Source organism: Monodelphis domestica, chromosome 4 (assembly GCF_027887165.1).
Source record: "Monodelphis domestica isolate mMonDom1 chromosome 4, mMonDom1.pri, whole genome shotgun sequence".
In the NCBI taxonomy this organism is placed as follows: domain Eukaryota; kingdom Metazoa; phylum Chordata; class Mammalia; order Didelphimorphia; family Didelphidae; genus Monodelphis; species Monodelphis domestica.
Genome location: NC_077230.1, coordinates 302,900,867 through 302,913,560, shown reverse-complemented (window position 1 = coordinate 302,913,560; position 12,694 = coordinate 302,900,867).

Below are 12,694 nucleotides of genomic sequence, written 5' to 3'. Positions count from 1 at the left end.
CCACAAAAGAGGTAAAAGAAACCAAGCCAATCCTACAGGAATTAATGGCATTATGCACAAATAGCACAATGACTTGATCATGTGTGAGTCTCAAGGTCATGGCTGTTTAACATGTGTTAAATGCAGGACTTCCTTGTACCACACTCTATATTGTTTTGACTCCATTATCATGAAAAAAGCAAAGAAAAGGTTTGAACCGAGAAATTCTATTTCCCATTTGTCTCAAGATCTTGTCTCTTTTTCTATCTTCTTTCATGATGTGGCAACTTACTGCAGTCCAGACTGCTAAATTGGGTTAGTGAGTGATTATTGTTCCATGCTTTGGGACATGGATCACTATAAGAACCTGTTATGATTTGTGAATTTTTTTCTTTTTTTTCCTTCTTCCCAGAATTTTTTTCAAGTTTTCTTTTTATATTCTATATTCACTCAGAGATTATTTTTTAAATTTCTTTGATTTCTTTGATTTTTTTGTACTTTATTCATATGCCTTATGACTCAACCATGTATCCCTGTGTAATTCCTATGTGTATCCCTGTATCTTCTGGGGGGGCATATTATTATTTTCCTCAGGGGGGACTATGTTATTGTTGTGAACTTTGACTTGAATTTAGAACAAGAGACTACCTCCCAGAATCTAGAAGGCACTGTGAAGATGCTCACAGAGACCACACACTGCACCAGATGATCCAGAGTGAACTTTGAGATTTGGTGAATTTGAACTTGGGGCAGAGGGTTGAAATGCTTTTGTTTTGAATATACACTCTTATGCCAATGGGGACTGCCCTCTAATTGGTTTTTGTCAGTGAACCTATCATTGGTTTTGTTCCTTTTCCTTTTTATTTTCCTCTTATCCCCAAATTATTGTAATTTCCCTTTAAAAACTGTAATATCTGTATATACCTCTAGTTCAAGTTATAAGTTAGTTATGTTTTCATGATCCATTGGGGAGACTGGTCTCCCAAAGTATCACAGGAGGGAATTGTATTATTTAGAATGTGTACCCTGAACTACATCTCCCATAATTTCCTTTTTTCCTGTTGTGCATCATTGGTAAATTTGGTATTCAGTTTCAGTTTTGACCATGCTGTGCTCTTGCTCTAGGAAGCTCTCTCTGGCTGAACCGGCATGGAGGAAGGGGTAGCTGGCTGAGTTTTTCTGGATTTTTAATTTCTCCCTTTGCTCTAAGTTGATTTTAATAAATAGTATTAAATATAATACTTGGAATATTGTATATTAATTTTAATCTTTACAGACAGGCAGATTCAGAATTGATTGAATTATCATACTCAAAGAAACATTATTAATTACTCTTATTTCACCTTGTAAGGATTTCCTGTGGATTGTCCTTGGGCTCTTTCCTTAGTCCTGGACTATTTAATATATTTATCAATAACTTGGATAAAGTCATTAATGGCATGCTTATAAAAATGTGAAGGTGATATGAGTCTGAAAGAAACCAAAAACATATTGGACAGTAAAGTCAGGGTCTAAAATTTTTGTAATGAATGAAATTCTCTGGAAGCTATATTTCTTAATTTTTAAAACTTTGTTTATTAAAAGGCTACTTGAGGGGGCAGCAAGGTGGCTCAGTGGATTTAGAGCCAGGCCTAGAGATGGGAGGTCCCAGGTTCAAATCTGACCTCAGACTCTTCCTAGCAGTGTGACCCTGGACAAGTCACTTAACCCCCATTACCTAGCCCTTACCACTCTTCTGCCTTAGAACCAATACACATTTTTTATTCTAAGATGGAAGGTAAGGGTTTTTAAAAAAAGACTGCTTGACTAACTAGCCAGTGGACTCCCTCTACAATCCAAAAAGACATCATAGAACAAGAATGGGTGAAAAAAGTGTGGTCTGAGAAAGGTAAAAGAAGGGTATGAAGCAGGGAGAGAAGGAGAAGAGAATAGGGGGGGAAAGAATGAGAGAGAGTAGGAGAAAGAGAGGAGGAGATGGACAGAGTCAGAGAGAGGAGGGAAGGAGGGAGAGAAAGAGAGAGAGGAAGGGAGAGAGAAAGAGGGAGAGAGAAAGAGAGAGAGAGAGAGAGAGAGAGAGAGAGAGAGAGAGAGAGAGAGAGAGAGAGAGAGAGAGAGGCTAAATATCATCTTCTAAAAAAAGTACAACAGCAAGCAAATTGTCCATACATGCAGTTAGATGATTAACTATGTTAAATTATGTTGTATGAAGTTCATCTACATCACATAGTTATGACATATGACAATTTCAAACACCACTTTTTGGTCCAGCCTTAGAAATCAGAATATCACACCCCTTGACTAATCTAATCAAAGATCTTGACCATTCAGCCAGTGCAGAATGTTGGATAAATTGTAATTTAGGAATTAAAAAAATACATCAGACCATGTGTAACATTCCATTGTTGACACAAGATATCCAAACAGCTGGTTGCTGTTTTTTTTAATCCTTTGAACACCATCGAGGCTAATTATCTCCCACATTACTGAAACCCATGAAAATATCCTTGCTTGTTTCTTACGGGGTTCAACCACAAAGCCCTATCTGTCCAACAACAGTTCAGCAAAGCCATCTGTAGCCATATAAACTTCCTGAAGGCTTCAGCCACAAGAATCCCTCTAAGACTACACTATGTGGTTTTTAATGCTACAATTTAACACAAGATTCTTTTTAAAAATTGATAACAAATGTCAAGCCACTTGTTTTGTTAACTCTGGGTGCAATCTAGTTACTTTAGTTGGAGAATAAAGTATGAATGAATCCAATGTTTGTGGGCTAATTTGTTTTTTCCAGAGAAAAAATCGGTCCATGGTCATACTTTTCACTTTCCAGACATTGCCAACTGCCTCAAAAATCCATGCTACCCATAATAGGAAGCTTGGAAAAGGTAGGGTTTAGTGCAACCTATCACCACTACTAGAAGAACATGAAACAAATATATTACCAATGACAGAATGTCCATTAGCAGTGGTATTTATGTATATAGATGTGATAAGAGCATGGGTAAAACTGCCCATTTGCTCTTGGGCAACCAAGTCATTTGCTTCAGTATTGAGGGTGTTGGTCCTTTTGGAATGACTTGTGGTACTTTTATTAATCACTGTTCAGAAAGAGCCAATGACTCAATGGGTCTTTAAAAGGGAGTGACTGGCTCTCAGTCTGGCTCTTTCTTCCCACCCTTGGAAAGCTGACACATGGGGAATAACCCATGCTGCCAGGATTAGGGGAAAGACAGCAGTCTTCTTCTCTTACTCCTCCAGAAATAGACTCAAATTGTCCTGACATGATCTGTAGAGAAGAGTGAACCAGACCAAGGATGGATCACTCTCTTCGAAAAAATTCCTAAGTCATCAGTTTTTCCTTCTCAGTGACCAAAAAAAAGGGACCACTTCCATTTTCCCAAAGTCCCAAGTCTCTTGGCTCTGAGCCAGCCTGGGTGGTCAGCTAGAACAGGACCTGGTCCCATGACCAACATCCTATAAATAATCACAGTGCAATTTATCTTGCTCTTTACAAAGTGTTTTCATCCTAACGGTTTTGGGGGATACATGGTACAAGAGTACTGTGCTCATTTTATAAATGAGCAAAATAAGTATCAGAGACAGGATGCAATTTACCCAAGGTCACACAGTTTTTAAAGTGCCAGTGCTAGAACTCAAATGTAGGCCATATGACTAAGTCTGTTTTTTCCACTCACTTCAAGCTGCTAGGGACTACAGATGTTTTTATGCAAAGCACAAAATTATTTACAATAAAACCAAATGTACGAATAACACCACCACAATGTGAACTCTTTCTAGCTCTAAAATCTTCCATTATTGCAAAGCGGGTAGTTAGGGAGTCATGTTAACCCTTCCAGGTCAGGAAGGAACTGCTTCACGCACTTCTTGTTCTCACGGCACTCAGGAGTATCTTAGCAACTGGATAAAATTAATGTGGCTTCCTGAGAATTCAAGTGAATTTCTACAACACTGGGGAGTCTGTGGCCCTGGATTTGGGGGAGTCCCTTCAGTAAAGATGACACTCAATTACTTGGTGGGGGTGGGGGTCCTGTCACCAACAAATAACATAATACATGTACTTGAATTACATTTTCCATTATGGGAGCTGCTAAAGTGTTTCCAGAATTTCAGAATTTATTCATTCATTTAACAAACACTTATTAAGTGCCTGTAATGAGCCAGGGATACAAAATGGAATAGTCCCTCACCTCAAGGAGCTTACAGTCTATAGGGGGAAATCATGAATATGTATATTTATATATCTATACACTACATGCTCATATATTTGCTCATGTACATATCATGTACATGTATGTATAATACATATAGCATATTATATAATATGCTTGCATATACGTATGTGATATGATATATGTGTATCATTAGACTATATGTGTGTCATGTGTAAATATGCATGTACCATGCACATATATATACTAGTATGTGGACAAACACATTATGTGTATATATGTATGTATAGCATGTGTATGTGGCATATATACATGTACTAGTATGTGAATATACAAACTATATATAATATTGCATGCAAGTATAACATATCATATAACAATATTATATATCATATAACATTACATTATATTATATTATATTGAAGTACATCATATTACATTATATTATGTTGTTATGCTATGCTATACTATGTTATATTATGTTAATGTTATGTCATGCTATGCTATGCTATGCTATGCTATTTTATGATATGTTATGTTATGATACATTGCATTATGTTACGTTACGTTACGTTACGTTACGTTACGTTACGTTACGTTACGTTACGTTATGTTATGTTATGTTATGTTATATATACTTAAGTATAGGCTGGAAAGTCTAGGGGCTACTTGTGGGCCATTTTCAACTGTTTTTGGTATAAGACTTTTTTCCCCCAGTTTTATAAAACCTTACCTCTGTCTTAGAATCAATAATTAATATCCATTCTAAGGCAGAAGAGTAGTAACAGTTAGGCAACTGGGGTAAAGTGACTTACTCAGGGTCATGTAGAGAGGAAGTATTGAAGTCCAGATCTGAACCAAGGACCTCCATCTCCAGGACTGTCTCTTTACTTGCTGAGCCACCTAGTGGCCCTGGCTTAAGATCTTTGACCTATTTCTTTTCTGCTCTAAGGAGGTTCAAACAAAACTTAATGTAGATTCTTGATCAGGTTAGCTCACTGTACCTCAGACTCAAGAGATCCATCAGCCTCAGTCTCCCTAGCAGCAGGGACTGATTACAGGCATGATCCAATCTATGTATTTTCCAAAAACCTTATTTCTCCATAGTAGAATCTCAGAGCTGGGAAACTCTATTCATCCAATTTTACAGTTGAGGAAACTGAGGCCTGGAACAATGATGTGTTTTGCTCCAGATCACCCAGATAGTTAGTGGAAAAGTCATGACGAGTGCCAGTCTCCTGACTATCAGTCTGCTGCTGTTTTTAACGGCACTACAGCTGCTTGCCAAAAGCACATGCCAGAGCTGGAGCGAGGTTATAAAGAAAGGAATGCTCTTTTGCTTCAAAGAATGATCGGGTGTTCAGCACAAAATGTTTCTCAGGTTGTAGATAGAAACATGGTTTTCCCTTAAACCCAAGAATCTGGCATGCCTCCTCTGATGAGGATAACTCGTCAAATCAACAGCCAATGGAGTGATGGAAACCAGCCTTCTTCCTCCACTCAGCATTGCCAGCCTGTAGGACAGATGCAATCTAATGAGATCCAGGAGAACCAACCACCTAGCTGTTCATCAGCCCCAGCCTCTACTTGCATAAGCTCCCTTTTCTATTTATTTCTATGTCATTTTCCAAGCTAAGTGGTACAGTGGATAGAGTGTTAGACCTGGACTCAAGAAGCCTGGAGTTCCAGTCTGGCCTTGGGCCCTTAATAGCTGTGGGTCCTTGGGCAAGTTATTTGACTTCTGTTTGCCTTGGTTTCCTCAAGTGTAAAATGGGGACAATAATAGCACCTATCTCCCAGTGTTATTAGGAGAATTAAATGAGATATTTGCAAAGAGCTGAGCACAAATTAAGTGCCTAGTACATAGTAAGCTATATCTATAGAGATATTGGTGGTTATTATTTCCATTAATACAGCATTTTAAGGTTTGCATATATCATTTCCTTTAATCTTCACAATAACTCTCTAAAGTAGTTAGCCCTATACTACAGATGAGGAAACTGAGGAAAGGGAAGTTAAGTGACTTGCTTCACACAGGCGGTAGGCATTTGAGGCAGGATTCATATGCAGGTCTTCTTGATTCCGAGTCCATCTCTTACTAAAGATTGATACAATAGTAAGAAGTTTGGAATTAGAATCAAACACCAGTAACATTAAAAATGGGTTTTCGCTTTCTTGATAAACTTGATAGAAGGGGGGGAAATAGTAACAATTAGAATTATCCACAAGTGGAATAGGCTTCTGCAGAGGGGAATCTATTCCCATCATGGAGGTCTGCAAAAGGAGTTTGACTTAGTATTTCATGGATTTGCTGTCAAGGGGATTCCTGCTCATGCTGGGTTCAATAACCTCTGGAGTACCTGCCAAATCTGAGATTCTATGATTCACTGAACACCCAAAGGCAACATGACTTTGAATTGTGCCAAGCATGTAAAGGGTTAACTGATTACTCACGTTCATGGTGATGCTCTCTAGTCCCTTGCAGAGCCATAGGGAGTAAGAATGACCCAGCAAGGCATGAAGTATGCCTACCATCATCACAAGATGGTGGATATTGGTCTGCCCTTCTGAATGGGATTCGAGGTACCAGAATTTCATCCTACCTGCATCACATCATAAATAGAATTTAGTAGGGCTTTCCCCCTTAGTAAGAGTTCCAACGGTAGTAAATCATCTAGTCACCAAGCAACCAAGGAAATTCTTAACACCCTCCCCCCTTTCTTTCCTGGTCAGCCATAAAGAACCAATGGAATGGAAATCCTCTGCAAGTGTGTTTCTGACTCAAGCTCTAGTGATCACCTCCAAACCTGGGGCTTGCTCACTCCTTAGCAGTTCTGACCTAATTATTTCTTTTGGTCACCGCCCAAGAACAAGGAGCTGCCTCAGCCAGACAGAGGACAAACAATCTCTAGGAATAGTCTGACCTAAAACTGTAGCACCTGAGAGAAATCTAGGTAGAAACAGAATGGGAGTAGGGGGAGGGAGGTAACTGCCGATTTCCCACATTTCATTCTCTCCAGCATTTCTAGGATCAGAGGACAACTGTAGCTCTGGTGGGGGAAACTTTACATAGAATATATAGGAAGGGATGTACCAGAAGGTCTTACTTGGGAACCATTCCCGGACAAAGATTGGAAAGCAAGATGCAATTAGGCCTGCCTCAGGGAGGAAGCTTAGCTAATTTGACAGCCAAGTGGCATCCTTGTTGGCAGGTTTGAAGAATGTAGAGCTAAAGGAAACTAGAACTGTCTTCTATTTATTTATAGGATAAAGTGAGAGGGAGGACAGGATATCCCTTTCCAGTGAATGAATGAGTTTGCTGGGCTACATGAAGGGCAAACTAAGGAAAAATATCTTTTTTAAATATTCTCTGATGCCACTCATTTACATATGAATCAAATGAATCTTTGATCTCATTGATTAGGATATTCCTCTAGGAATCAATCAATCAATCAGCCAATAAATCGACAATATTTATTGAGTACTTATTATATGCCAGGTACTATGGCACAGCTGGGAATACAAAGAAAAACAAAAAGGAGGGGATGGGAAGAAGCATCTATATAGTGCCTACTCTGTGCCAGGCACTGTGCCAAGTGCTTTTATAAATGTGATCTCGTTTGATCTTCACAACAACCCTGTAAGGTAGATGCTACTATTATTCTCATTTTTTTCAGTTGGAGAAACTGAAGGAGGCAGAGGGCAAATGGCTTGTCCAGGGTCACACAATAAGTGCCTGAGAGAGGATTTGAACCTAGAATTCCCTAACTCCTTCTCCAATTTGATACCAAGGCCGGTTGATTCTACCTTCATAATATCTGTTCTCTATGCATCCTTCACTCCCCTGATACAACATCACCCTTGTTCAGGTGCTCATCACCTCCTGTCTGTGCAGTAACCTTCTGGTCAGTTTCCCTGTCTCACTTCTCCCCTTATTTCAGTCTACTCTCCACTCAGTTGTCAGACTGATCCTCCTAAAGAGTAAATCTTAGCATGCCACTCCTCCCCTCATTCAAAAAACTCCAGTGTCTCTCTATCACTTCCAGGACCAAATATAAAATCCTTTGGCTTTCAAATCCATTTGTAACCTGGCTCCCTTCTTTCCTAGTTTTCTTACACCTTCCTCTCTTCCATACACTCTTGGATTCAGTGACACTGGCCTCCTTGCTGTTCCTCACACAGGACCCTCTACTTCCTTACTGTGCATTTTCTTCTTCTTTTTAAATCCTTACCTTCTGTCTCAGCATTGATACTAAATATTTATTCCTAGGGTAAGGGCTAAGCAATGGAGGTTAAGTGACTTGCCCAGGGTCACACATCTAGGAAGTATCTGTAAACCTCAAAATTTCTTAGACTTATAAATGTTGGAAATTTCACCATTGGGAAATTTCATACTTGAAAAATTTCCTATTGATAGTGGGTCTTGGCTATTGGAATGTGAACCCCATTGGCATGGGAGGTTCCTCTTCCTCCCTTCTTAAGATTACTTTAGGACAGAAACCTTTTGCTGAACAATGGAAAGGACTTTGACCTATGCTTAAGCATAGAACAGGAATTTCTTTGAGTCATGATTGATTTTAGAATTGATACAATGGAGATACTTGGAATCAATCTCCACCCTACTCAGTCCTAACAGGATTGAGTAAGGGCTGCAGCCTAGATCAAAATTTAATTATTCCAATCTCTACCCTACTCAGGTTAACAGGATTTAGGAAGGGCTGTAGCAAAGGATCAAAGATTTAATTATTTGAGAATATGACCTTCAACAGACATGTGCAAAGCCAGAGACCTCTGGGTGGTCCTGGGTTAAGCTAGAGCCTCCATTGGCACAGGGAAATTGATGGACAGTGATTGGTAGATGTGAGAACTGAGGTGGGGGGTTGAGGAGTTTGTCGGGGTGGTTGGAGTGTGGTCTGAGAAGCTTGCTCTGGAGGAAGCTGAAGGTGGGGGCCTCTGAGACTGTTTCTCCATTTTGGTCACGTGAGTAATAGGGACTGATCTCTTTTCTTTGCCCCAGCTATCTAAGGGCTTGGGCCTTTTGGCCCAGCCTAAACAGAAGGGGTATTTAAGCCCTATTCCCTTCTCTCCCTTTTCTCTCTCTCTCTCTCTAATTCCTTTCTTCCTCCTATTTGTAATTAAACTCCATAAAAAGCTGACGGCTGACTTGAGTTTTCATTTAGGAATTACATAGCTGAATTCCTTGGTGACCTTAAATTAATATATATCAGTCTTTTAAAGTGATTTCCTTGTCACATATCTCAGGTCAGATTTGATCCCAGGACCTCCTCTCTCTAGGCCTGAATCTCTATCCACTGAACCATCTAGCTGTCCCCTTATCATGCATTTTCACTGCCTATTTTCCCATACCTGTATTTCTTTCCCTCCTCATCTCCATTCCTGCTCTCCCTGGCTTCCTTCAAATGCCAGTTAAAATCACACACTTCTACAGGAAATCATTCTTAATCTCCCTTAATACTAGTTTCATAATTGTTGATGTATTGCCTCTCCCATTAGACTTTAGGTCCCATGAGAGCAGAGATTAATTTTTTTAAACATTTCTTTGTTTTCTCAGTGGTTTACACAATGCCTGACAAAAAGTACATGCCTGTTAACTGACCAAATTGAATTATTATTATTATTATTTTAATTGAATTCAATTATTATTTTTATTATTAAATGGGAGCTATTGCCTTCATTTACCTAATAAAATAAAACCTGCTAATATTTTCATTGGGACAGCAAAGTGGCATAGTGGACAGTGCCAAACCAGGAGTTAGGAAGCCTAATCTCCCTTAGTTCAAATTTGGCCCAAGAACCTTATTGGCAGTATGACCTGAGCAAGTCATTTAACCCCATTTGACTCAGTTCTCTTACCAGAAAAATAAACCAGATAAGGAAATGGCAAACCAGTCTAGTATCTTTTCCAAGAAAACCCCAAAAGGGATCACGAAGAGTTAGACATGATTGAAAAGACTACACAGCCACAAAACCATCTTCACTATTTAATGTGAGAGGTAGCCTGCTAGCCTTTGAGTCAAGAAGAAACATCGGTTCAAGTCCCATCTCTGACACATCCTGGCTATGTGACCGTAGGCCAGTCACTTCCCCTTTGTTTTCTCCAAGCAACTCCCAAAGATTATTCAAGCAGAAGAGAAAATGCCAAAGGGCAATGACAGAGGAAGTTATATCATTTGATACAACAATGAAATCACAAGCTTGGTTAAAAATGCACACGTGATATCCTTCCCAGGCAACTTCATCTCAATAAAATATAGATATGTCTAGATTCTTCTTAAGGAATCAGTTTAATGCCAAATGAGGACAGAGATATTTGGCTAAAGGTGGGTCTTTTTCTGCCCTTCAATTACAGCTATCATTCAGATACTCATTTATATAGTCCTTTATGGTTACAAATTGTCTTTGATGCATATTATATCAATCAATTAAGCTTAATTCAGTCTTTCACTTTCTGGAACCTTGTTTTTCCCTCCATTGCTTTTTCCTTTTTTTAATGAATTGATACTGTTCATAATCTTCCACCATCCTTCTCTATAATATTTTACAAATGAAATTGTATTCTTAGTAGATTTTAAAAGGAGTAGATATAGTAAGCTAATGTTGTCTTTGGGTACCATCACTTTCTGTCTGGCATGGAGACCAAGTACTTGCAGACTGAGGTAGTTTCTAGGGTCTTATGATCTACATCAATTAAATATCCTTACTAAATGGTGATGATCTGTATCAAAGTCTATTCTTATATCTATTTCCCATTTTCCCACATCAACGGTTTATTTAAATGAATCTCATTTAGGAGACTCTATCATTTTTGAGGTCTTGATGAAATCAGTGCAATGTCATTCCACAAATACATGCATTTGGAGGACCTCATCATTTTTGGATAGAGCATTGAGCTTGGAATCAAAAAGACTCAGTTCAAATCAGACCTCAGACACTTACTTGCTATGTGAACCTGGACAAGGGACAATTTTATTTGCTTCAGTTTTATCTTCTGTAAAATGACCTGGAGAAGGAAATGGCAAACCACTCCAATATCTCTGCCAAGAAGGGATCACAAAGAGTCAGAAATGATTGCAAAAACTGAGCAATCACAAAAATTGGTTAGTAGTCATTTATGCTTTCCTAGACTTTTTTTATAATAAAGTCCAAGATTATTTCAGTGTCTTTGCCATCCTCCTCTCCTTCAGATAGATTGAGAATCATCCCATTCATGGACTGAAAATTCTGATGCCTCCAATGGGGCATTCTTCTGTGTATACTCAGCCTGGTGTAGCTGCTTTTGTACCTGTGTTTTTTTCAATTCCATTTGCACTTCTTCTATCTCCATTCCTTTATTTTCAATTCCTCTTTTTACTTCCTTCTGTCCAAGACTATGATATCACAGTGCAAATGTGGTTCATCCAGGATACCTGATATCAAAAAGATTTTGTCTTCAAAAATCTTTGCAGATCCTTTCCATTTTCATCTGCTGTGCTCCTTCTAGTTTCATTCTTAAATGTCTTTAGGATGACTTTCCTTGATTAGGTATCTTGCCAATTTTTCTTTAAACAGCTTTTCTTGTTGTTTTGTGAGAAAAGAAAACCCTCTCATAATTTTCCACCATCTTTCTGCATAGGATATTTTTATTGATGCCTTTGTTTTTATTTCACAGTCATTTTGCATATATTCTATCCTCACCCTATAAGGCTTTTCAAACACATTTATATTCCAAACCAATTTTACTTTTGGCTACCATATCTTTCTCTAAGACAAGAAAGTCAACTATTTGCTGACTATGGTAGTTTTTAGGTTCTTTTTTTCTTTCCATTTTAGAATAATTGATTATTGTTATAACCACCACCAATGTCATTTCCTCCATCTGTTCTCCATTTTTGACATTAATAACTTTTTAAAATGAGTAATGAGAGGTTCATTAGTAGTAGGCTGACCACTTAGTATGGAATTCTTTGGCCATGAGACATAAAAAGGAAAACAAGACCCCAAAACGGAAAAGCTCTCTAAAGATTTCTTTACAAATTATCTTCTCTAATAATGACAGTAGAAATACCACTTTTAGAGTCAAATATCAAGAAATAGGGCAAAAGAAAACACAAGTTGGGGAAAATAATTGGGTATGTCTATGATGGAGGTGAGGAAATTTTGAGGGCCTCAAGGGATTGGCTCTGAAATAGCATACTATGCACTTGGATATAATCATGGACTTTATAAATGCTGGAAAAGGTGAGTAAGAAAATATCAATAAGCAATCTATACACCAACTGTTTTGTCTCTACAAAATCTTTCTTAGAATAATCTATACACATATGAAGTATATCTTTGAAGGAAGTATGAGAAGGGATCATGCAGGCTTTTTGCAAAAGATATTATATAGCAGGTCATATCATTCCAGTCGCATAACTGCGACTTAGCATAAAAGATGCTGAGGATAAAAGATCCCACTAGCTAAATTGTTGATTATAAGGAAGTTTTTTGTTCAGTTAAACAGAAGGCCACCATAACTCCTCCTT